Source organism: Leptonychotes weddellii, chromosome 5 (assembly GCF_054177405.1).
Source record: "Leptonychotes weddellii isolate Sample4059 chromosome 5, ASM5417740v2, whole genome shotgun sequence".
Lineage (NCBI taxonomy): Eukaryota > Metazoa > Chordata > Mammalia > Carnivora > Phocidae > Leptonychotes > Leptonychotes weddellii.
In genome coordinates this window covers 132207398-132231349 of record NC_138373.1, presented here as the reverse complement: position 1 = coordinate 132231349, position 23952 = coordinate 132207398, and the positions used below count along the sequence as shown (strand labels likewise).

Below are 23952 nucleotides of genomic sequence, written 5' to 3'. Positions count from 1 at the left end.
CCACCCAGGGATCTAATCAGGCTATTGGTGCATTCAGGAGGTTGAGTGAGGATGGGGTGAGGGACCCTACTCTTTGATATGTCACTTAAACTTTATTTTCAGTATGTCACCTCTGACTTCAGCTGTTCATAATATAGGATGGCTCTGCTTCAATCCTTCTAAAGAATAGTTTTTTGTTGGGTGGGGAAGGGGAAGTTCTCTGGCTGAATAGGTTGGGAAAGGTGAATTGGGCAGGGAATGGGTCTAATTGTTTTTGGCTCTGATCCAGAAGTTGCTTTCAAATATCTGTTTCAGCCACTATCTTTACCTCTCTTTTAGATGTAAAAACTGTCTTTGATCTTGAAATGTTCCAGGGTTCAAGCTTATTCCTGATTTTATTCCATTGCTGGTGTATGTTTAATTTTCCCCCTTTTTAATGTTAATCACTCTCATTTGTTGGCTTCATAGATTTCAAAATTTTGATGCTGCCATTTCCTTCTCTGTCCTCATTTTCCTTATATATTTATTCCCTTTCTTTTTCCATATCTCCAGTGTCATCTGAGTGAAGGAAGTGAAGGTCAAAAATGTATCATCAAATTGTCATGTTTAAACAGAAGTTTCTGTTTTATTTTTAATTCAACATTGACCTGATGGGATATCAAAATTTGGGAGGATTTTAAAATAGCAAAATCACACAAATCTCATTACTTTAGTGCAACTATTTTGAAAATGATTATTCAAATGCTTACATATTTTATAATCATTTTACTCATACATGTATTTATGATTTCATTTAGTATATCATCATCAATGTTTTATATTTTCCTATAGAAATGTCTGATGTCTTCTTAGTTGTAGCCTTATACTGTTTCATTGTGTTGATGTTACATTATTTATTCAACCAGTCTCTAATATTGGGTTCTAATTTTTTTCTTATCATTCATAATATCAAAATGAATATCTCTTTACTTTTTTGCCTTCTTGAATTTTTCCCTAAAAATATATTCCTTACCATTTAGTGACTGGATCCAAGAAGAAGAACATCTTCATGAGTCTTATTTTTTATTTTCACATTGAGTTCCCAAAAATTTTATACCTAATTTTAATACCCCCTCAATGACTGAGGATATAATAATAATTTTACCAAACTATTTTTATTAAAAACTTGGCCCTTTCAAGTGCTTTCTTAAAACACAGATCTTGTCCAAGAGAAGTGTTCTTTTAAACCATCTTTGCTGTACACGTGTTTCTGAAAATCTGATTAAGACTATGGATATTCCCCACCCCCCTCCCCAGCTGAATTCCCTCAGTTACATGGAGTGACATGCATGCACACACACATACGCCCCCCTACACATAATTTCAGGCACTTGAATACCTTTGAAGTCCATTCTATGGACTCTAGTGTAAGACTCTAATCTCTAGAGAAAGCACGTCTCAGAGCTGTCAGCATCAAATTTCTTTGTTGTCAAGATACTTAACTGAGATAAAATGGCATCACTGAATCACTGAGGACCCCATCGTCTGGGATTCATGTGGTTCTTTCCCTTACCACCAGGATTATGGCTAAATCTAGGGCCATGGAGAATGATGAGGAGCTGATTCTTGTAATCTCTGTCCAATTTCTGTCCCTGAACTCCTCCATTGCTTTGAATTTATTGGCCAGAAACATTATCACTGTATAGGTTGGTTACACAAACTTTAGTCAAAAAGTGAGCAAAACAGGAAGCTTAAATGGGGACTGGGTGTGAGAAACTTGGAGAAAAATAATAGAAAGAGCATGTGGAACTAAGAGTGGCCTGTTCTGAAACATTGTACAATCTTACATGATAAAACGCATATTGAGGAACTGAAATTAGAACTCTTGGTAACCATGGGAACAGCTCTGTTATGGCTCAATTGTTAGAAAAATAGTCCTGGGATTTCTGTGAAATGGAAATGATTGTTTAGATAATGATACATCTCCAGTGTGAGGACTGATAGTGAATTTCCAGCATAATTGGAAGTGGTAGGCCAAAATGTGAGGAACTTCTCAAACCCAGCTTTCCAAAGTATTTCTCCTTGAAATAAACACAATTAAGCTTTATAGGAAATTCCAGCATTTGGCATTTTGCAATGTGATTTTGAAATTTTATAGCCATAATTTTCCTATATGTCCATGATTTTCCATATCCCTCGTCTTTGCATACTCTATATTTAGCAGTTTTTCAGTAGCTTGCTCCTGGAAAAATGTCATGTGAGAGTTCTATTATTCTAGTCTCCAGATCCCAGAGTTAATTTTAGAATGAGAATTTAGAAGTTAGATGCAGAGTAATCTTAAAAGAGGAAATTTATCTACATATAAGGAAGTACTTAGGTCTGTGGTATCTTTGCTAGGGAGAAACTCTATAATGATAGAATAATTAACATTAATTTCAAACATAACATGTTGTACCAGGAACTACACTTCTTGCTTACAACTACAAACAATGCTGCCAACTTATTTTTTATTTCTCTCAGTGTTTACAGAATGTTAAACTGAGGCTTACAAAGGTGAAGTAATTTCTCTAAAGTACTAAGATTGTCAGTGACCACGTGGTTACTGGACCACACTCCTCATTCCCCGTGTCTTTTTATACCCAAACCTTATGCTCTTTCTATTACTCCATGTGGTCATTAAGATCTGTATCTGCTACATTTTGCTAAAGATAGGGATATCATTAGCTTCTGATTCTCTGCAAAATGAAGAATTTATATTGCTGTTCCGGATGACTGATAAACCTTTCCCCTCAATCATTACAGCCTCCTGTCTGTAAATGGCTCACTCAAATGCCAAATCCCTGCTCCCCAGTTGAACCATTTCTCCTTCCTTGACCTTTCCCCAATATTTATTTCTACATTTCTTATGTTCCTTTGTAACCTTCCTCTTTTCTTTGTCCATGTTTGGTCTGGCTGCTTGAAGGTATCTCATATAAAATATGTCCACATGATGCTATCTCATTCATTGTAAGTGGCTAGTTTTTGTCCAGTGACCTGATTGCATCGATCTCTGTGTGTTTTCAGGTGACTGGACAACGAAGAAGATGAAAAGTTGCAGAAATGTAGGTAATAATTAAAAAGTATGTGTTGATCCTTTCCCTCCTTCTGAGGAAAGTTTCTGTAGAATGGATAAAGGCTTGCCTGAAAAAAAAGCTTTGGGAAAAGACTGAAGAGAATTCCTCTTAGTGCTAAATAACAAAACAAAACAACAATGACAACCGGCCTTCCTGTGACTGCATTAAGTTGGATATTTTATAATTTTAAAAAAATGTGCTTATTTTTAGTGGCTGTAAGACCTCAGAAAAATACAAGTCTGTCAATGTATCTGACACCGACGATGACCACAACCAATATCAACCCAAAACATTTGATTTTTCAGAAGGAATTTCTAGTATGCTCACTGCCAAATACAAATACTGTGTTCTTCTCTATATTTGGAACATCATTTTGTGGAACTGGTCTAACTTATGGTAAACCCTATGTTTAAAAACTCATTTGAGATAAGGCAGTCATATACAACATGGATGTGTTTTATTTGAATCAATAGTTGATTATTGAACATCTTTTAAAAAATTCTAGTAATAGGAGATGGCTAGAAAAAATAACAATAATTCTCATAATATGGCTTCAATTTAGATAATAGTCTTCATCTGAAAACTAAAAAGAGCCCCTAAACAAAAAACAAGCACTCCAAAAAACCATATGGACACAAAATTCTCAAGCAATATGCATGCATTAATGTTTATAATAATGGCATTATTAGTTCATTTAGAGTGCACGTCATTTATAGTAAGTGTTATTCTTAACACTATGTGTTATTCTGTTAGGAGTCTTTTATATGATTTACATGTTTGATGCCATTCAGTAATTAACTAGGTTGCCTATTTTAGTAACAGGTCATACTGACTTATTAGGTTTTAATCGAAGCAAACCAGGGCCTTAGGGTTTTTTTTTTTTTTAAAGATTTTATTTATTTATTTGACAGAGAGAGAGAAAGCGAGAGAGGGAACACAAGCAGGGGGCAGTGGGAAAGGGAGAAGCAGGCTTTCCACCGAGCAGGGACCCTGATGCGGGGCTTGATCCCAGGACCCCGAGATCATGACCTGAGCCGAAGGCAGTCGCTTAACCGACTGAGCAACCCAGGCGCCCCGCTTTAGGGGTTTTTTAAGATCCTTTCCCGGAAGAGTCTTATCTACCTCTTACTGGTTACATAGGGCTCATACCTTTTTGTTTGGAATTCTATAGGGAAATATGCTTTTGGTTAGGTGAACGTTTATAAGAGCCCATGATTTTTTGTTTTTTGTTTCTGTTTGTTTGTTTGCTTTTGAGTGAAGTTGTTGTCACTAATAGACATAGTTTATGTATTTTTTCCCAAGATTTTTAATTCAAGTTTAGTTGAGAAGTTTAAGGAATTAGCTACTTGTGCCGAATGTGTTTTATTTGGGAAGTTTCTAACATTACAATATGTGCAGGATATAAATTATACTTAAATATTGGGTACTACTATCATCAGGGTCCCAAATTTACTGATAGCACAAATTGAAATGGAATGTTGCTCTTTTATTTTCCATAGCTGTGGCAGACAGAATATTACTCCCCCGCCAAGATGTCCAGATGGAATTTGTGCATTTGTTACCTTACATAGGTGGGTCCAGTGTAATCACATGAATCCTTAAAAATGGAGAACTCTTCTAAACTGGGTACCAGAAAGAGATGTGATGATGAATACATGGTCAGGAAGATGCTACATTGCTGTCTTGGAAGATGGGAGAAGGGATCCTGGAGCCAAGGAATGGAAGCCATTTCTAGAAGGTGGAAAATGAAAGGATAGGTCTTCCAGAAAGGAAATAGCCTCTGAGACCTAGATGTTAGCCCAGTAAGACCCGTGTTAGATTTCTGACTCAGGACTGTAAAGTAACAAATTTGTGTTGTTTTAAGCCATCTTGATTATGACGATTTGTTAATGGCAGCAACAGAAAACTAATATAATAGTTGAGATAAACTTCTCATGAGACCCCCACCCCTCTGGCTAGCAGGAAAAACAATGTGAATTCATCAGGTAAAAGTATTTCAACCCCTTCTGATTTGTATGTTGAGGTCACTTGGTCTCTTTTGGGTAAATGTTTGTATTCCCAGAGTTAATTTCCCTTTCCTTGTTTTACTCAAGGTGGCCCATAGGCCTACGGGGTGGGAGGGGCTCATATAGCTTCTTGGGAATGAGGGAGAGGGGGCTTATCTATAAACCTTTGGTTATGGATCTGTTTCCATAATCTTTGCTTGTTGGACTCTGTTAAATGTGCTGGTGTTATAGCTGGTCCTTCTGACCTATGAGCATGCACTAGGAGAATGGTACTTGGGGAGAGAGAAAAGTAAGATGCAGAATCTTTTCCAGAGAGGAAAAAGAAGTAAAAATCTAGTCTCTTCCCTTGCTGCCTATATTAGACCTGTTATTACCTCTGGTCAAGGAGGTCCCATCCTTAGCCTGCCCAAGACTTTGCTGACCAAGGGGTGTTAGCACTTCTGCAACTACTGTGGGGCCACATGACACTTTCGTATCTTCTGTATTCTGTGTCAAGTCCATGCGAGGTATAAGCCTTATTTCAGTCTCCTTTAACCAATGCTGAGCTGTCTTGTGCCACTTTGGTCTAAATGGCTCAGGAGTTCTTGCAGCTTTGAGCCTTCCACTATATCCAGGCAACTGGGTGACCCATTCTGAAGTTCTTAGAATTCTTGTGCTTATCTAGATGTATCTAAAGCATTTCCCTCATTTCTGTCCATAGTGCTTGCTTAGGATTTGTAGAAGCTGAACACCTTCTCTCTTCAGACTGCCTCTCTCCATTCTCCTTCTAAACTCTCCTGGGATTAAAAAGCTCTGGATTTTTGTTTTTCACCTCTGGAAGGGACTTTCCCTGCATCTTGCTTGATTTGCCCAGAGTAGCCCAACCTCATTTTTATTTTTTTTAAAGATTTTATTTATTTATTTATTTGAGAGAGAGAATGAGAGAGAGAGAGAGAGAACATGAGATGGGGGAGGGTCAGAGGGAGAAGCAGACTTCCCGCTGAGCGGGGAGCCCGATGCGGGACTCGATCTGGGGACTCCAGGATCATGACCCGAGCTGAAGGCAGTTGCTTAACCAACTGAGCCACCCAGGCGCCCCCAACCTCATTTTTTAATAGTAATTTTAAAAGTAATGATAGGGAAGGCTATCCCCTTCACATTATAGAAGAAACTCTGTGATCTGAATTGACCATGTTTGTTTCTTGATAGGGTAGCTTCAGGACAATGAAACTTAAGACACTATACAGTCTGCAAATACATTGGTTTAATGCATAGACTGGCACATGATAGCCCACACACTGGTTGACTATTTTTGTAAATTAAGTTTATAGGCAGACAGCCATGTGCATTCACTTACAAATGGTCTCTGACAGCTTTGGGGCTTCAATGGCAGAACTGAGGGAGGCAACAGACAGAGCATGGCTTGCAAATCCCCAGATACTTACTATCTGGCCCTTTAAGAAAGTGTTCTCTGACCTCCAGTTTTATGTATTGTTCTCTAGAACTATGTAACCACCCCCAAATCTGACAGCTTAAAACAACAAACATTTTTTTTCCCAACATTTCTGTGGGTCAGAGACCTGGGCTGTCATAGCTGGATAATTCTGGCTCACGGGTTCCCATGAGGTGGCAGGCAGTCAAGCTGTTGGCCAGGACTGCAGCCATCTGAAGGCTTTCTTGGGGCTGAAGAATCCATCTTCAAGCTCACACAGGTGGTTGTCGGCAGACCTCAGTTCCTCAGTGGCTATTGGCTTGGAGGCCTTTGTTCCTTCACAGGAGCTTCACCAGCAGCCCGCTCCACAGGACAGCTGGCTTTCCCCAGAGCAGGTGATGAGAGAGTGAGAGAAATAAAATGGAATCAGCACTCTTTTATAACCAAATCTTGGTACTGATACACTATCACTTCTACAGTATTCAGTTTGTTAGAAGCCAGCCATAAGTCTGGCCCATCCTCAAGAAGAGGGGATCATATAAGGACATGGAGCCCAGAAGGCAGAGACCATCGGAAGACATTTTAGAGCCTGGCTGTCACATTTCATAACCCTCCATCTAGTCACTCTTTTATATCAACATGCTACATTTGGATTTCTCTCCATGTAGCTCTGGAATGTAGGACTGGGGACTATGAGAACCAAGATAAGCCAGGTGGTGAAATGTTGAAGCCATCTTAATAAGCAGTCTAATTCCAAGCTAGCCATAAAAGTTGCTCGTCTACTTAGTGCCTATGGGCCAAATCCAGGCTAGAACTCAAAAGGTTAGAACACTTGGAAGCCTAAAAAAAAGCAAATGGCAAAAGGATTCAGAGAGAATAGAGGTTGGTTGTTGCAGCTACTTGTTCCTACTTGTGGCCAGGTAGGCACTTAAGAGAACACTTCACCAACAATGAGACCTTTTTATTTGTCAATTTCTTCAATATTCAACAAATATTTGCTGATCTCCTACTAAGCTCCAGGTGCTATTGAAGGCTTTGTGGATATAGCAGCCACTTGGAAGCAAAGATGGCCTCAGGCAGGAAACATCTTACAGCAGGTGCTTCCTTTGTATGTTGACAGAGACAAGTGACTTCCCAGAATTTGACCCTTTCAGGATTTGTGGGCAAGAGAAGATATTTATATAAAAAGATAATAGGTAGACTGGCCCACTTGCATCCAGGGATGTGAAGGGAGGTCCTGGAAATGTTATAATGTATTTACAGTCCTTCCTGGTTTGAATGCTTTAAAAATGCTTGTCGCCCCTGAGTTTGTGAGTCCACACCTGGCATGGAGTGGCAGGGTCTGTGAAAGCTATACACTGTTGAAAATATTAACATGTTGTCTAGTTTTTTCTTTCCTGCTTTATTTAGCCATTTTTAGTACAGCCATATCTTTCACTGGGCTCAAACTTCATATATTTATTTAACAATGGGATCTGGAATTCTGCTCTAGAAACCTCTGTCAAAGCCCAAATCATTTTTCTTCCTATCGAGATGGATGCATAGAGGAGAAATTGGGGGAGAAGGGAGAGTGTTCTTGGTTGATCCATAGAAAGGATTATTTGGGGATAAAGGATAAAGGCCCCGTATCTGTGTTATTGGGGTAGAGGAGGGAACCATGGCGGCCCTGCCTCTAGGACTCTGTAAATGCTTTTGACCTACAAATGAGGTTCATTTCTCCTATCTGTGTGATTGAAAGCTAGTTTTAGGATCCCATTAGACCCAAATATTCCATTGCCTGCACTTGTACCAATGGTTTATCGGTGTGGAATTTTTTTATGGGTCTCTGGAGGGACTGAGGCTAGGGACTCTCTGGAGCTCACAAGAATGTTTATTTCAGTCATCCACATTTCAAAAGGGTGGGACTTGGAGGAAAAGACAGCCACAAAAATTTATTGTTTTGAATCAGAATCTGTGAGAAAATAGAAATGTAATTTTAAAATGAAATAATGGCAAAGCAAAAAATGAAGGCATAAAGGACAGCCCCAGCTATGTCCGTGACTGTGAGTCCTTTTCCTTGGAGCTTATATCTGATGCCAGATACACAATGTGTTACACTTACTCAGCAATTAAAGGTAAGAGGTTGTGAAACTCTAAATGAGCCAGAAAAAAAGGGGGCAAAGGGCTGAGTTTGAGTGAGTAAAGGAAGATAAATCAGATGAGATTGCATGTTGATGACACTCACCAGGGTTGCTCAACAGCAATATCTGACAAACAGCAAGAGAAAAAGGAAACATTTTGGCAGAGTCAGCCACCCCCAGCATCTCTCTTCAAAACCCTACTAAGAAATCCCCACTGCTGGATGAGTTATTTCCTCTTTTTGCTGTATGAGTACAATGGGAAAAAAAATAGACCCTAGAGCTGAAATATGAAGTTAGGAAACAGTGGCATGAGTAATAATGCAATAATGAATGAGACAGAGAGGCCTAGAGGTGCAGATATTCCACGTAGAGGGTTGCATGTAGGCAAGTCCATTTGTGTGTACTTGATGTTTCAACCGTCCCTTCACGCCGTTACATAGGGTGTCTTGTTTCTGACTGTCCTCGTTACCCTTGGTTTTGTTGGTTCCTTCTTCCTGCCTGGACTCCGGTGGAACTGTGCCTCCCCTCACCCCCTCTTTGGCTCTGCCATATCTGCCTTAGAAACTCCTGTGTTCTCTTCAAAACTCAAGTCCATCTTTCTTTCAGGAAAACCCCGCTCTCCCCCAGCCCAGAATTACCTTCATTCTCTTTTCTCCTCCTAGTATCTTTAGTGTTTTATTAAATTGGTCACCGTGTCCTTTATACACAAGTTATGTGTACATTTTCTGTTGTCTCTATTGAGTTGAAGTCTCCAGAGGGCATGAACAAACAGCTTTATATTTCTTATAACATTTATTTTATATCCATAGGAGGGATATAAAAAAACCAATATAATAAGTCAATGTTTATTGGCTTAAAGTATAAACTAACTCTTATTAATTTTAACAAAGATTAGTAAGATCCTAGGCAAAAGTCCCTTAACTTTCCTGCAGATAAAACTAATTAACCTCTATCTTTGTCTGCCTTGTTCTATTGAATCCTGATGAAATAAATATATTTTAAAAAAAGTCCTGGGGAAGCTATTTTATTTTTATTTTAGAATTTTTTTATTAAAAAGAAAAAAGAAATTGATTTCACCTATTTTTGAGTTCCTTGGAGACATGATGCCATGTGGTTGCCTCGCTGGCTTCAGATTAGAGCTGTGGAAGATTCTAGAATATTTTAATTCTTTCCCCCTTTGCAGAAAAACCTTTTAAGCTGAGCTCCATCTTGTAAAAAAAAAAGAAACCAAATGACCATCACTAGATCCTATGGTTCTCTGTCTTCCTTTTCCCTTCCAAGCCTCTCAAAGTTATATTTTATGCCTGTTGGCTACACTTCCTAGATATGCCTTCCTTTCCTAACTCTTTGCTATTAACTGACTTTGATCTTCATCACACTTCAGAAACAGTTCTCTAAAAGGTCAGTTGTAACTTCCTTTTTGTCAAAATCTCTCAGCAGCATTAGCTGTTGATAACCTCCTCCTTGTAACTGCCTGCTGCTTTGGCTTTGACATTGCTCTGCCCTAGATTTTCTCCGAGGGGGAAGGGAGAATGAATTTGTCCAGCACACATGTTCCTGCAAGGAGCCCTCGGTGTATCACTGTATCTGAGTGTCACGACAGTTCTGAGGCAGGAGGCATTCTCGCATACCGTCATGGGAGGGTAGACGTTTGTGTTTTGTCCCATTGACCACTTCTTTCACACAGGGGTAGGGCTTGTGCGCCCAAGCTGGTTGTAGTTTTCTTGAGAGTGGAATCTGCACCCTCACCTTCCACCTCTTCTGTGTTACTCACCGTGCCTGGCACAGCAAATAGTTTCAGGGTTTAATAAATATTTGTTGACTGATTGTAGATGAAAGTGCTCAGACCTTGAAGATAAAGACTAATGTAAACGTTGGCCAGTGTTTTGTGGAATATCTGTTTTTTTCAAGTTCTGGAAAAGACCTCCTTTTACATACCATCTTAAAGCAGCCCCCCCCCACACACACCCCAAATCTCATTCATGAAAGGTTTGCCACTGAGATTAGAAAACCATTAGCAACCATCACATGCAGGCTGGAATGGGTTTCCTACCAGGAATAGGAGAACCTCTCAGCCAGGAGTGGCCGAACTCTGAGGCCTCTGAATTAGATCAGGGTGATTGTATTTATTATCTGCTCGGGGCAGCTTGGCCCAGTTTCTGAGTCAGATGCACTGAGTTTGTACTTTCTGTCTGACACATAGCTCTCATCCCTCATCCCTGTGAGAGGAGAAGCAGTTGTGGGTGAGGCGGGACCGTGGGGAGGGGTGGGGGGTGGCGCCAGTGAAGTTAGTCAGCCTCACCCTCTCCATCTTCTCTTTGCTCCCTTAATCGCCTTTCACTTCCTCCTTTCCCACCAGGTGCCAGAGGGCTTACGCTTCCCCATAATCTCTCTTGTCATGGGGGAAGTGGTGGGAACGAACTTCTTTCTAAAAATATGCCTGCTAGGAAGCTGGCACATTGCTGCGCATTCAGAGTCCCGGCTTCCTCTGTTGTCCTTTGGCTGCTGCGTGAGGTTGATTTTATTACTTTTATATCACAGACGTTAAAGCTAAGGCTTTGAAATACAAAGGTGGAATTTGAAGCTCAGCCTGTCTGACTCCAAAACATCTAGGCTCTTTATATTGTATAAGGATACCTCTTCAGAAGAAAAGGGTTGATCGGAAATCGATTCCCATGGAGGACTTTGTAGCTTATGGTAGCTTATGGTAGAGCCGTGCTTTTCCAATAGAGTTCTGGAAAAATGACCATGCCCCGAGGGCCAGGGCATTTGGGGTGGAGGAGGCTGTTTTCTCTACCCAAAGGCTGATTTGGGGGCTTCATAGCATTGCACCTGACCTCTCCTCATCCTTAGCCGCCTGAGGCTCATAAACTGGAATTCAACACTTAGAGGCTTTTTTCTCTGATGGATGTTCTTTCATTAGTCCTGGGAAAATGAATTTAGTGTGTAGGGCCTTCCTTTTAATCGTAGGAAAAGCCTCGCTTAAAATAAGGAGCAAAACCCTCCCAGCAGCACGAAGTTAACTGACCCTGGGTATGTGTGTGTTACCTTCAGATGAATCCCTCTGCTCTGGTTGCTGTCACACTGCTCACCAGTGACTGGATTGGTGAGGCCGCCTGGCAGGATTTTAAAAGCTTCCTCAGGGCAAGGGCCATGGCTGCAACAGTGAATGGGTCTTCATCATCCAAGGAAAATTATACATTATATATATATATATATATACACACACACACACATATATATATATATTTAAAGCTCCTGAAAATGAACCTACTTAAAATATATTTTTTTAAATAATTAAAAGAACCGTGATTGGATCTGTGTCTTCAAAGGGAAACTAAATCTCCTAGTGATAATTTGTTTATTCTTACTTATATTTAAATAAATTTAAGTTACATTGTATTTAGCACTTCAGAAATACGTCAGAGAAAGAAAATGGCATGTGACTTCACTTATATGTGGAACCCCCCCCAAAAAAAACAAAGCAAATGACTACACAAACAAAAAGCAGAATCAGACCTATAAATACAGAGAACAAACTGAGAGTTGCCAGAGGGGTGGGAGTGGGGGGGATGGGCAAAATGGGTGAAGGGGAGTGGGAGACACAGGCTTCTGGTTATGGAATGAGTAAGTCACGGGAATAAAAGGTCCAGCATTGGGAATGCAGCCAATGGTATTGTAATAGGCTTGTAGGGTGACTGATGGTAGCTATACTTGTGAGCAGAGAGTAATGTATAAGATGTTGAATTACTATTTTGTCCATCTGAAACTAATGTAATATTGTGTGTCAACTAGACTTCAATTAAAAAAAAAATCTTGAGGGCGCCTGGGTGGCTCAGTCGTTAAGCGTCTGCCTTCGGCTCGGGTCATGATCTCAGGGTCCTGGGATCGAGCCCCGCATCGGGCTCCCTGCTCCGCGGGAAGCCTGCTTCTCCCTCTCCCACTCCCCCTGCTTGTGTTCCCTCTCTCGCTGTGTCTCTCTCTGTCAAATAAATAAATAAAATCTTTAAAAAAAAAAAAATCTTGATAGATATTGTCAAACTATTCTCCTGAAAATAGTGTCCACCTTCCCCGGAACCTTGTTAATGCTTCCCATTTTCATTAAGTTTAACATGGCCACTGTAAAACAAAGAGAAGATTATATCCATTACTAGAAAAAAAAAAGTATATTTAGCATTTTAAGAAAATAGAGATGAATCAAATACTGATCATTCTTGTTCAGCCTAATTTTTCACACAAAATTATATGACAGCAGTATCGAAATCTTCACTTAACATATGTATACATTTTGCAATGTTATTACACTTGAGGTTGTTTTGCCTTAAGTGAGGGCTTTGTCAATTATCCTAAAGGACTTTCTTAATCCCTTTTATCAAATAATTCTTTTTTTGCCATGCCTATCACACCAGTATCCTTGTTGATTTCCTATTCATTAAATTTTAAGAGATTTGCCTCTGCCAATTCATTTTTTTGTGTGTGATCCAAGAAGTTTTCCAACATCACTTTCATCCATATTATGAAATACTACAACTTTTGCAATGTTTGCCATTTTGCCTAGCAACCTAGCACATTGCATTTGCATTATTTGTAAATGTCTACAACAACTACACCATCACTAGGACTTGGTATTGATGTGATGGGTGGAGATAGAAGCTAGGGCCAAGTGCAGGGTAAGTGGCGACTAGTATTACAAGAGATCAGTCTGCCTCTTTGTGAATATTTTTGTGTTACGATGTCTCTTTGCTTCCCTAAGCAACCAGGTAATTGTGAGATGGGGCATCATGCAGGTTCACAAACTAAGGACTCCCCCTGGGCTCAAATAATTGTTGAATGGAATGGAACTGGTTTTGCCCGGATCCGCTCTGACCCTGTAAATGGAGCAGTTGTTAGAAACCTGCAGACTGGGGCGCCTGGGTGGCTCTGTCGTTAAGCATCTGCCTTTGGCTCAGGTCATGATCCCAGGGTCCTGGGATCGAGCCCAGCATCGGGCTCCCTGCTCGGCAGAAGCCTGCTTCTCCCTCTCCCACTCCGCCTGCTTGTGTTCCCTCTCTCGCTGTGTCTCTCTCTGTCAAATAAATAAATAAAATCTTAAAAAAAAAAAAAAAAAGGAACCTACAGGCTTGGGTTACTCTGAGATGAACTAAATCCTCTCCCAACTACTTTGGTGTGCATGAATAGAGCCGAAAGCATTCCAGAACTACTGGAATGTTAAATCTCAAATTCAGAGATTTGCTTGAAGGCCCATAATTATCTCTGTTGTGATGCCTTTCAACAGCTCTAAGAAGTTGTGTAGTTTTGATTCCAGGTGGGTTAAGGGGAGGGTAAAACTGAATGAGATTTAGGTTCTAGGCTTCTACTGTTATCGCTCTAGTGTGCTTTTTGAGGTGGTGGTGGGGGGCGGTTATTGGCTTCAATAGACTTCAATGCTATGATCTTTGTTTCTTTTTTTTTTTTTTTTTAAAGATTTTATTTATTTATTCATGAGAGACAGAGAGAGAGAGAGAGAAGCAGAGGGAGAAGCAGGCTCCCAAGGAGCAGGGAGCCCGATGCGGGGCTTGATCCCAGGACCCTGGGATCATGACCTGAGCCGAAGGCAGACGCTTAACCGTCTGAGCCACCCAGGTGCCCCTGATCTTTGTTTCTTTTAACTTCATTTATCATTATAGTCTGTGTGAATATAACTTACAAATAAGAATCAGTTTTCCTTATTATAGGTATTTTGGATCCAATAGGTCAGTGGCCGAGGAGGCTTGCTAACCCCCCTTCTCTAACTACAGATGTATGACCATATATTTAAACAGTATCATTTGCAAAGTATAAAAGCATTTCAAAGTAATGATAGTTTTTTTTTTCACATGTAGAGAGGATAATGACATCTTGCTTCTTCCTCTTTGCTTCTTTAGTATGCTGTTTTATATAAGACATTTTTTTTTTCCCCTTTTTCTTTTTTTGCACCTGTTGTTGTTGAATGTGAGGTTTGGGGTTAATTCTGCATTTTTCTTCCCACTGGATTGCAAGCTTCTTTTTTTTTTTTTTTTAAAGATTGTATTTATTTATTTGAGAGAGAGAGAACGAGAGACAGAGAGCAGGAGAGGGAGGAGGGTCAGAGGGAGGAGAAGCAGACTCCCCGCCGAGCAGGGAGCCCGATGCGGGACTCGATCCCGGGACTCCAGGATCATGACCTGAGCTGAAGGCAGACGCTTAACCATCTGAGCCACCCAGGCGCCCTGGATTGCAAGCTTCTTGAGGACAAAACCTTCGTCTTATTTTGTTTCATGTCCCCAGGATCTGACATTGGACCCCATAAATGTCTGTTACATTGTTCTTTAATTGAAGCTGGAATGAAGAAGCGGACTTAGAAGGAAGGAAACGGTAAATTATTGTGGCAGAAGTGAAGTAGGTTGTACTAACTTGGCAAGGACAGGAAATAAAGCAAGGTTCTTTGGTGGGAGATAGGACAGAGGGCCGGTTCTCTGTGGTGTGTTAAGAAAGGAACAGAGGCCAAAGTACAATAACTATTCCACTGGAAAAACAAATAAACAGGCTGGAACATTCTTACCTGAGCACATATGAACTTGGAGTCGGTGAGCGGTGAGATGTTCCGTGACGGTGACAAGGTTGACGAAATCATCTGCATCGTCTCTTAAGCCTTTTAATTTATGTTTTTTCAAAAGTGCTTCCCGATAGGAAATGACACTTTCTAATGAAGGGTCAGTGAAGTGTAGCCAGCAATTAATACAAGGTGATGGAATCTCCTTTTAATCTCCCTTAAAATGGAGATTAAAAAAAAAAAGAAAATATCCACTTTAAGGAGATTCCATCACATCAGAAATTTCCAGTGACCAATGGAAAGAGGGCAAGAAGGTTTTCTGGAAGCCATACGTCTGTTCAATGTATCTGCAGACCTGTGGAGAAAGAAGAGCTTAATTAGACAGATGAGCAATTTCCTGAAAAGGCACATGCAGGCGTTGGATTACATACCATTTCCTCTAAAAGAGGCGAAAACCATGATGATTAGCAACTCACTGTTTTGGAGCCTAGCCACTCTCCAGTTTATTTTCACTTGGTGGGAGTGAAGGAAGGTGATGCTATTGCTTTTGAGTTGGGTTCTCTCAGTCATGAGTGTTGGATTTCTTTTATGCAGAATGTGTGTTAAATTGAGCTCCAGATTATTGGGCTGTGGGATTCTGCTTTGTGGCTTGCCCTTGGTTAAACAGCAATCGCTTTAGCCAGAAGAATGCTCTAAGCCATCCTCCTTTGCTCTCAGTGGCTTAGGAAACAGAAACTAATTTTCATTTCCACTAATCCAGATTTGATTAGGAAAGGAAATATAATGTTACTACATGAAAGCTTGAGGTTCCTGCCAAAGCCAAGCATGTACTTTAAAAAAATATCCTACTGATTCTTTCCCATTTGATTTATCCATATCCCTCCATCTTTCCATTATAGAATATATAGACCGAGTTTGCTCTTCTGGAAATTAATAAATGATTTCATCAGTTTCAAAAAGTATCAGACAGCTGAAAGTCCTCTGGATAATATGGAGATTGGCTTCCATTTCTCAGCGCTTCTGCTTCTTTGAAATAAGGAAGTTCATAGATCTTTCTTAGTTTCCTTGTGCTCGCTTGTCTTCCCTGTCCCCCTTTGGTGTTTCACAAAACTGAGTCATTGAAACCCTTCCCATTTCACCATCATACAGACAGACGTGGTGTAATGATCAAGAAAAGAAACCTTTTTATTCTTGTAGGCTGTCAGAAATCCTAGTTATTAAGTGTCATTTCAGGTCATTGATTTGAAATACTTTGAATTTTTTTAAGCAGTTGGCAGTGATTAGGAATGGTTATTCTTGCTTGAGCTGTTCTTTCAGTAATCAAATTCAGGTAAGTATTGGATCAACTGAAATTGAAAAAAGGGTAAGTTCAGGACCAGGTTTTAGTTAAACACATATGTATAAAGAAGAATGGTAAACATGCTCCTTTAAAATAAAAAAAGATCATTTACTTATTTATTTGAGAAAGAGAGAGAGAGAGAGTGAGCATGAATGGAGGGAGGGGCAGAGGGAGAAGCAGGGTCCCCACTGAGCAGGGAGCCCAATGCAGGGCTCTGTCCCAGGACCCTGAGATCATGACCCGAGCCAAAGGCAGCCACTTAACCAACTGAGCCACCAGGAGCCCCTAAACATGCTCCTTTTAAACCAAAAATTAATTAAGAACTTCAAAATGTGCGATGTTCAGAGTGAAACAGTGGTGAAAATGAGATTTTGATAGTCACTATATGAGGTAATGCAATCTGGGAGACAGGAAATCAGCAAACTCCCTGGGTTGGCCAGAGTCAGCCTGATGTGCGACATTTTTACTTTAGTTAGAAAAGAACCTGTATTAGTCAGGGTCCTCCAAGGAAACAAAGCCAACAGGAGATCTATATCTAGATCTATTTCTACATCTGTATATTTACATCTGTAGATTTATAGATGTAGATGTGTTTGTAGATATGTAGATGTAGATGTAGATCTAGCTATATTTATCATGAGAAGTTGGTTCATGTCATTATGGAGGCTGAAAAGTTCCATGATCTATAAACTGGAGAGCCAAGAAAACTGTTGATGTAATTCAGTCCCAGTTTGAAGGCCTGAAAATCTGGGGAGCAGATTCAAGGGAAGAAGATGAGATGTCCCAGCTTGATCAGTGAGGCAGGAAAAAAAAAAAAAAAAAAGGATGGATTCCTCCTTCCTCTGCCTTTTGTTCTATTCAGACCCTGAATGAATTGGATGATGCCCACCCATGTTGGGGAGGGTCACCTACTTCACTGAGCCCACCATTTCAAATGTTCATCTCATCAAAATACCAAAATTTGTATTAGACAGGGTTCTCCAGAAAAATACAACTAGGATTGATTGATTGATTTCAGAAATTGGCTCACGGGGTTGCCCACCCACATTGATGAAGATGATCTTGTTTTACTCAGTCAACTAATTCAAAACAAATGTATTTTGTTTGCCTTTGCAGAGTGTTTAAAATTTAAAATTTTTTTCTCCAACACTAAAACATAAATCTAAATTTCTGAAAAGTTGAAAAATGGAGAGGATTGTAGCACTGGACCTGTAATATCCATGTGGCAGGAGCTAAGTAGTGAGCTTCCCACCTCCTTCCCCTGGGCCACGACCTCTAGTATCTGACACAATTCCCACCACTCTTTAATTTCTCCTTGACACTGGGGGTGAGTTGCCACTTAGGATGCAGGTTGGACTGTTGTTTTTCATATAGGAAAGTTAAGATACAAGGGCAATATTTTAAAAATCTGTTTCTTTTTCAAAAGTCGGCAAATGACAGGTTGGGTTGAGACTTTAGGACCTTAGTTTCTATCAAGTCACGTAAGTGGTAAAAATGAGTTTTGAACACAAGACTGAATGGAACACTCAAAACAAATGTAAGATTGACCAGAGCTGGGGTTTTTTGCTTGTTTTTCTTTTCCTTTTTTTTTCTACTTTTCTTGCTCTTGACACAATGCCTGACATAGGTTTTCAATCGATATTTGTTGAATAAATGGGAATGGGGGCTAGAGGCTCTATGTTCTTTCCATTATACCCTCTGCATTTGGATAAGGGGGCTAACTTTTCCTTCCTATAAATCTTATTACAGAGACTCCTCCCCCCTCAAATAAATGAGAGAGATAAGGCTTCAGTCTTTATTTTTGTAATTTAAAATCTACTGACTGGATTGTTGAAGCTTATGCTGGCTATTGGAGAGAAACTACAGGAGAGATTCTCTTGTTTTGCTTTTAGACCCATCTTGGTTGCAAAACTTTAACTTGACTAAACTGAAAATTTGATATACCTTTATTTAAAAACAATCAGTATGCCATACTTTTCAAATTAAACCTTCAAAATGAAGTATCTTATAAGCTACAAAATTCATTTATTTATTCAACAAAAATGTGAATGTTAGTCCTAAGTGCTTACCACTGTGCTAGGTACTAGGAATATTGTATTGAGTATTGTGTCTCCTTTAAACGTGAAATGGATTTCAAAAGAATAGTTCAACATATTGTGATACAAAATAAAGTAAAACTCTCCTTGTCAGAAACATTTGCTAGAAATCTAAAAGTAGTTACCCATTTAGGAAGATTGCCTCATGCAGACACCTCTGATAAAGAGTAAATGTCTTAACATAGTTGAGGCTGTTCTACTTCTCTAATATGCTTCTCGAAGACACTTAGACAACAGCCAGACGAAGCAACTGTTCTGACTGAATTTATTATTCCATTTGGGCCAAACAATTGGTTTTATTTTCATCTAAGTGACAATTGGCTAGTTGTTTTTACATCACATTTCACACAAAGTGTTTTTCCTTTATAGACTGAATTTAGTGCTCCCTGGTATGTCCGGTATTCACTCTGAAAAGGACAGGAAAAAGCAAAATAAACAAAAAGCCCCCATAAGATACAGGCCTTTGAACAAGTTCTTTGCTGTTTGTGCAATTATGCACTTTGAATAGTTTGACTTTCATGTGTATCCTCTAGAGTTACGTACTTTAATAGCATACTTATTTGGTGCATTGGTCTTGGAAATCTCTTTTTCATAAAGGAGAAAAAAACCCCTAGAAGATGGATATACATCCATGGAATTTGAGAAAGAAATGAAAACAGCTTCATTTAAGTTTATATCTACTGCAATTAGCAATCCAAAATTCCTTTTATAAAAATATTTTCTAGTACTTGCTAGATTCTTTTTGAGTTGCAATAGAAAGACAATGAAAGCAGGTAGATTAGGACAATAAACCAAATGATCTAAGAGGATTAAAAGATTAGCGCCAGGTACAGGGAGGCTCCACTCTGCACACTCAAGGTTATGCAGAGCAGGGCACATTTCTGCAAAATAGAGACTCTTTCAGAAAATGCTCTTTATCAGTGACAGTGTAGCTTGCCCTTGACCATTTGGGGCATGGGAGGTAAATAGTTAATGAATGCCTCTATAAGAAACAGAATAGCACACTACATCTTTCTTATTCTGACATTCTAGGGCTCTTTCAGTTAGAAGAAGAGAATACTAGTGTTACCCTAAATATCAAAGGCTGTAATTCCACTCAGAAAATAGAAACCAACTCAAGAAGCTACTATCATAATGCCCTGCATTGATGAATCTTAAGTCCTCAATTTCTGCACTAAATAGGCTTCTTTTTGTGGCAGATGAGTTCAAGTGTCATCATTTATCCTTGTACAACTTCACCATGGTAAGTTGAAGGACTAGATACAGGCTGGGATTTGAAAACATTTCTTTATCATGTCAGGCAGTAGATGTAACAACCACCCCCCCCCCAACATTCCATCTTTTGGAGGCTGCTTCAACGACTGGTTAAAACTGAAGCAAAGTTGATATGATAGTTTTATAATCACTGCAATGAAATCGTTCCAAATTGATTGGAAAATGGTCAGCTACTTGCTGCCTAAGAATGTGGCATACAAAAAAAAAAAAAAAGAGAGAGAGAGAAAATCCCAGTTAGTGAGATGTTGATTATTAAATTAAGAAATGATGGAGGCCAGTAGACATAGGAAAAGGTGCTCAACCTCATCAGCAATTAGAAAAATGAAAATTGAGATGACAGATACACTGACCAGATGGGCTCTAATTAAGATGTAAAATCACATTGAAAGAAAGCTTAGAATTATAGAGGAAAGCTGAAGATATATAAACCGTATCGCCCAGCAATTCCAGGAATATACCCTCGACAAATGTTTGCTTAGGGGCCCCCGGATAACGGATAAATACATCGGGATACTAAACAGTGATGTAAATGAGCGAACACCACGGAAATTGTCACAATTGTAAGGTTAAGCAAAGGAACCATGGCATAAAAAAACACCTAGATTATGATTCTCTTCTGATAAAATTCAAAACCAGACCAAATCAAACTATATTGTTTAGAAATGCATAAATAAGTAGTGGGGACTATAAAGAAAAACAAGACAAATGACTAACACAAGTAAAGACAGTGGTTATCTCTGGGGGAGAGGTGCACACAGGGGGCTTCCGGGGAGCTGATATATTGTATTTCCTAGACTGGACTATTTGTTTAAGTAGTTAGCAAAGAGTACAGGTACATCTTAGATACTTTTCTATGTACATGTTTTATGCTGCAATAAAAAGTAAAACACACACACACACATTCCGAGACCGCTGTCCACTGGAAGTGTCCATATAATGCCTAAGATGCTAAAGTGGGCTGTTGGGAGGGAAGCCCGGGGCTGGAACCCATGAGCAAAGTGTGCACTGGATTCAAGGTTCCACCCCTTCAGGTAACGTCATTGGCTGACTGTGGCCCAGGTTTGGGTTATTATCACACAAAAGATCCTTCAGTGAAATCCTATTTGATTCAATGGACTTTATTCAACTAACTCATAACTACGCACTCAATCTTACAATCTGGTTTAGAGATACAAACCAGTAGGCATTAATGTAAATTATATGAGAATGGTTGGGAATCTCTGAGAGTTAGTCTGGGCTCCTTTATTTTCATTCCAGTCCTGCTTTCTTCCTAAATGACCCACAAATTCATTTTCGTCAGCCTGCTTTTACCTCAAGTGACACAGCTTGTGTTCCAAAGATAGCAGAGGAGAAAATACACACCACGATTTTTTATCCTCTCTAAACACATTAGCAAAGGAATATCTGAAAGGTGTTTTCATCTGACTAATTAGGTTAGAAATCTCAGGAGAACAGTCCTATTTGCTATATTTTTGATGGAAATGCTTCTGTTTCTGGTTGAGAATCTTTGAAGAACAGATTTCTCCTTGGATACTTCCTGTTGGAACTTCAAGTAGGAAAAAAAAGGAAGCAATTTTTTCTTCCTCATCAATTGGAAAACAAACTTGGATTGCGAGGGACTTATGCACAAGGGCCATGATTTGTTAATTTTCTAAGTATATAGTATATGGCATGGAGCTGTGCAGAGTGCCAGGAAATAATGCTTACTGGGGATTGTTGACATATGGTGCTCCCCTCCCCCCAGTTTGGCTATTTCGGTGCAATATTCATAATGTCTTTAGTTTTCAGTGCAAGCAAGTTGTAGAACATAAAACACATCTCGTTTTATTTGAAACTTTTTTTTAAAATGCTTTATGAATTTGAATACTTAGAACCAGTTGTTGTTTCATTCTCTCATTGCCTTATATTTGTCCATCTTGTCTTCTCAATTTCTAGTACGTTTTCTGACGGAAGAAGCTATTTTTTCCTCTGTGTTCTCCATGCCATTTAAACATAGGGCTGAGAATACAATGGGTGCTTAATAAATTCTTACCACTTTTGATTTCATCCTTTTTAAAAAAAATAGTTGCTTTCAAATACATTCAAAACCTGAGACCCATACTCAGCATGATCAGAACCAGGTAATGTAAGTTGTAAGAAACCACTGAGTTCTTGGTCTCTCTAAACTTCTTTTGTTATAGATTGCAATTGTTAATGGTTATTATTAATAATCAATTATTAATAATAATGGCTATTATTAAAAATAGGGTTTCTGTTTCCCTTGCCTCCAGAGATGTATCTAGTAAGACAATCCAGCAATTGCACTACTAGGTATTTATTCAAAGGATACAAAAATACTGATTTGAAGGGACACATGCACCCTGATGCTTATAGCAACATTAGCAATAATAGCCAAATTATGCAGAGTCCAAATGTCTATCAGCTGATGAATGGATAAAGAAGTTGTGGTGTATATGTACAATGGAATATCACTCAGCCATAAAGAAGAATGAAATCTTGCCATTTGCAACAACATGGATGGAACTAGTGTATTATGTTAAGTGAAATGAGTCAGTAAAAAAAACCAAAACAAATACCATATGATTTAACTCATATGTGGAATTTAAGAAACCAAACAGATGAACATAGGGGAAAAGAAAGAGAGACAGGCAAACCATAGAACAGACTCCTAACTATGGAGAACAAACTGAGGGTTGCTGGAGGGGAGCTGGGCAGGGGGGATGGGCTAAATGGGTGATGGGCATTAAGGAGGGCACCTGTTGTGATGAGCACTGGGTATTGTATAAGTGATAAATCACTAAATTCTACTCCAGAAACCATATACTATACCTATTACATTATTTATTAACTGGAATTTAAATTAAAACTTTAAAAAATAAAAATAAAATTAGGGCTTCTAAACAATTCTTTAAAACTATATATCCTTGCCCAGGTATTGAGGAACAACGCAGTGTTAAAGAAACACTGGGAGGGCGCCTGGGTGGCTCAGTTGGTTAAGCGACTGCCTTTGGCCCAGGTCATGATCCTGGAGTCCCGGGATCGAGTCCCGCATTGGGCTCCCTGCTCAGCAGGGAGTCTGCTTCTCCCTCTGACCCTCCCCCCTCTCATGTGCTCTCTCTCTCCTCTCATCCTCTCTCTCAAATAAATAAATAAAATCTAAAAAAAAAAAAAAAAGAAAGAAACACTGGGAATAGAATAATAATGTATGTGATTATGAGTGGAAAAAAAAAAAAACAGAGAGAAGCCAGAGGCAATGAATACATAAGGGAATTATGAGTTTCGTCTACCAGGCTCTTTCCCCCCATTGTCAGGTGCCATTTACATCCCATTAGAAGGCGCCATAGGTTCTAGTCAGAAACTTAAAGACCAGTGCTCGTGATAGTGAAGGAAAAGGATGGCCTCCTTAGAGTCTCTCTCAGATTCTAGTGTTTCATTTTCAATGTTAAATTTCTCTAAAATACTCTCACGGAATGCAGTGGGGACATGCTATAGAAAATAGACCAAAGATTCCTAATCTGGAGTCCATGGAAGGGATTCAAAGGCTCTTGAACCCTTGATGTTGTGTGTAAAATTGGGTCTTTGCCTCTCTACATTTTTCTGAGTGTTCTGGCCATTCATCTGGGATTCCTAACTTTTTCTGCCCCCAGGTGAAGAATCACTGCTTACGGGTAACTCTTACATTTACTCTATGTCCTAGAACCAGCCATGTGAACTTGACTGGACAAGTGGATTGAAAAAGATCCTTCCCAAAAGACTCAGATGGCACTTGCAAAGGTGCCACTGCTCACCATTCTTCAGTTAGGAATGTTCAGAGGATCCCTTTCCAGAGTTCGAGCATCGCGCTGAAAATACCAGAGACTATTAATACTGATTGTATATTTACTTTCATGACTTGGCAAGGACATGAGCCACGGCATGCAATCTTCTCAGAGATGATACAGTGAGGGTTCGCCGGCAAGCAGGCAGATGTCTGGGGTTTGGCAAGTAATGCTCTTCTCCTCCTCCTCCTCTGAACCACAGAATGGTCCACAAAGTGCATTTGTATTTCCACTCTCTATAGCTCTAGTCTCTTTTATTTAAAAAA

At 39.5% G+C, this 23952-nt stretch overlaps 1 long non-coding RNA gene across 1 annotated transcript; it reads right to left on the bottom strand.

Moving 5' to 3' along the window:
* Nucleotides 1-6363: 6363 nt before the first annotated feature.
* LOC115942867 (uncharacterized) lies at nucleotides 6364-16208 on the bottom strand. Its single transcript, XR_004077449.2, has 4 exons — nucleotides 15635-16208; nucleotides 15168-15513; nucleotides 11657-11765; nucleotides 6364-6864 (listed from the first exon to the last, which is right to left on the bottom strand). It is a non-coding gene; the product is annotated as an uncharacterized LOC115942867 (long non-coding RNA).
* Between the last annotated feature and the right edge of the window lie 7744 nt (nucleotides 16209-23952).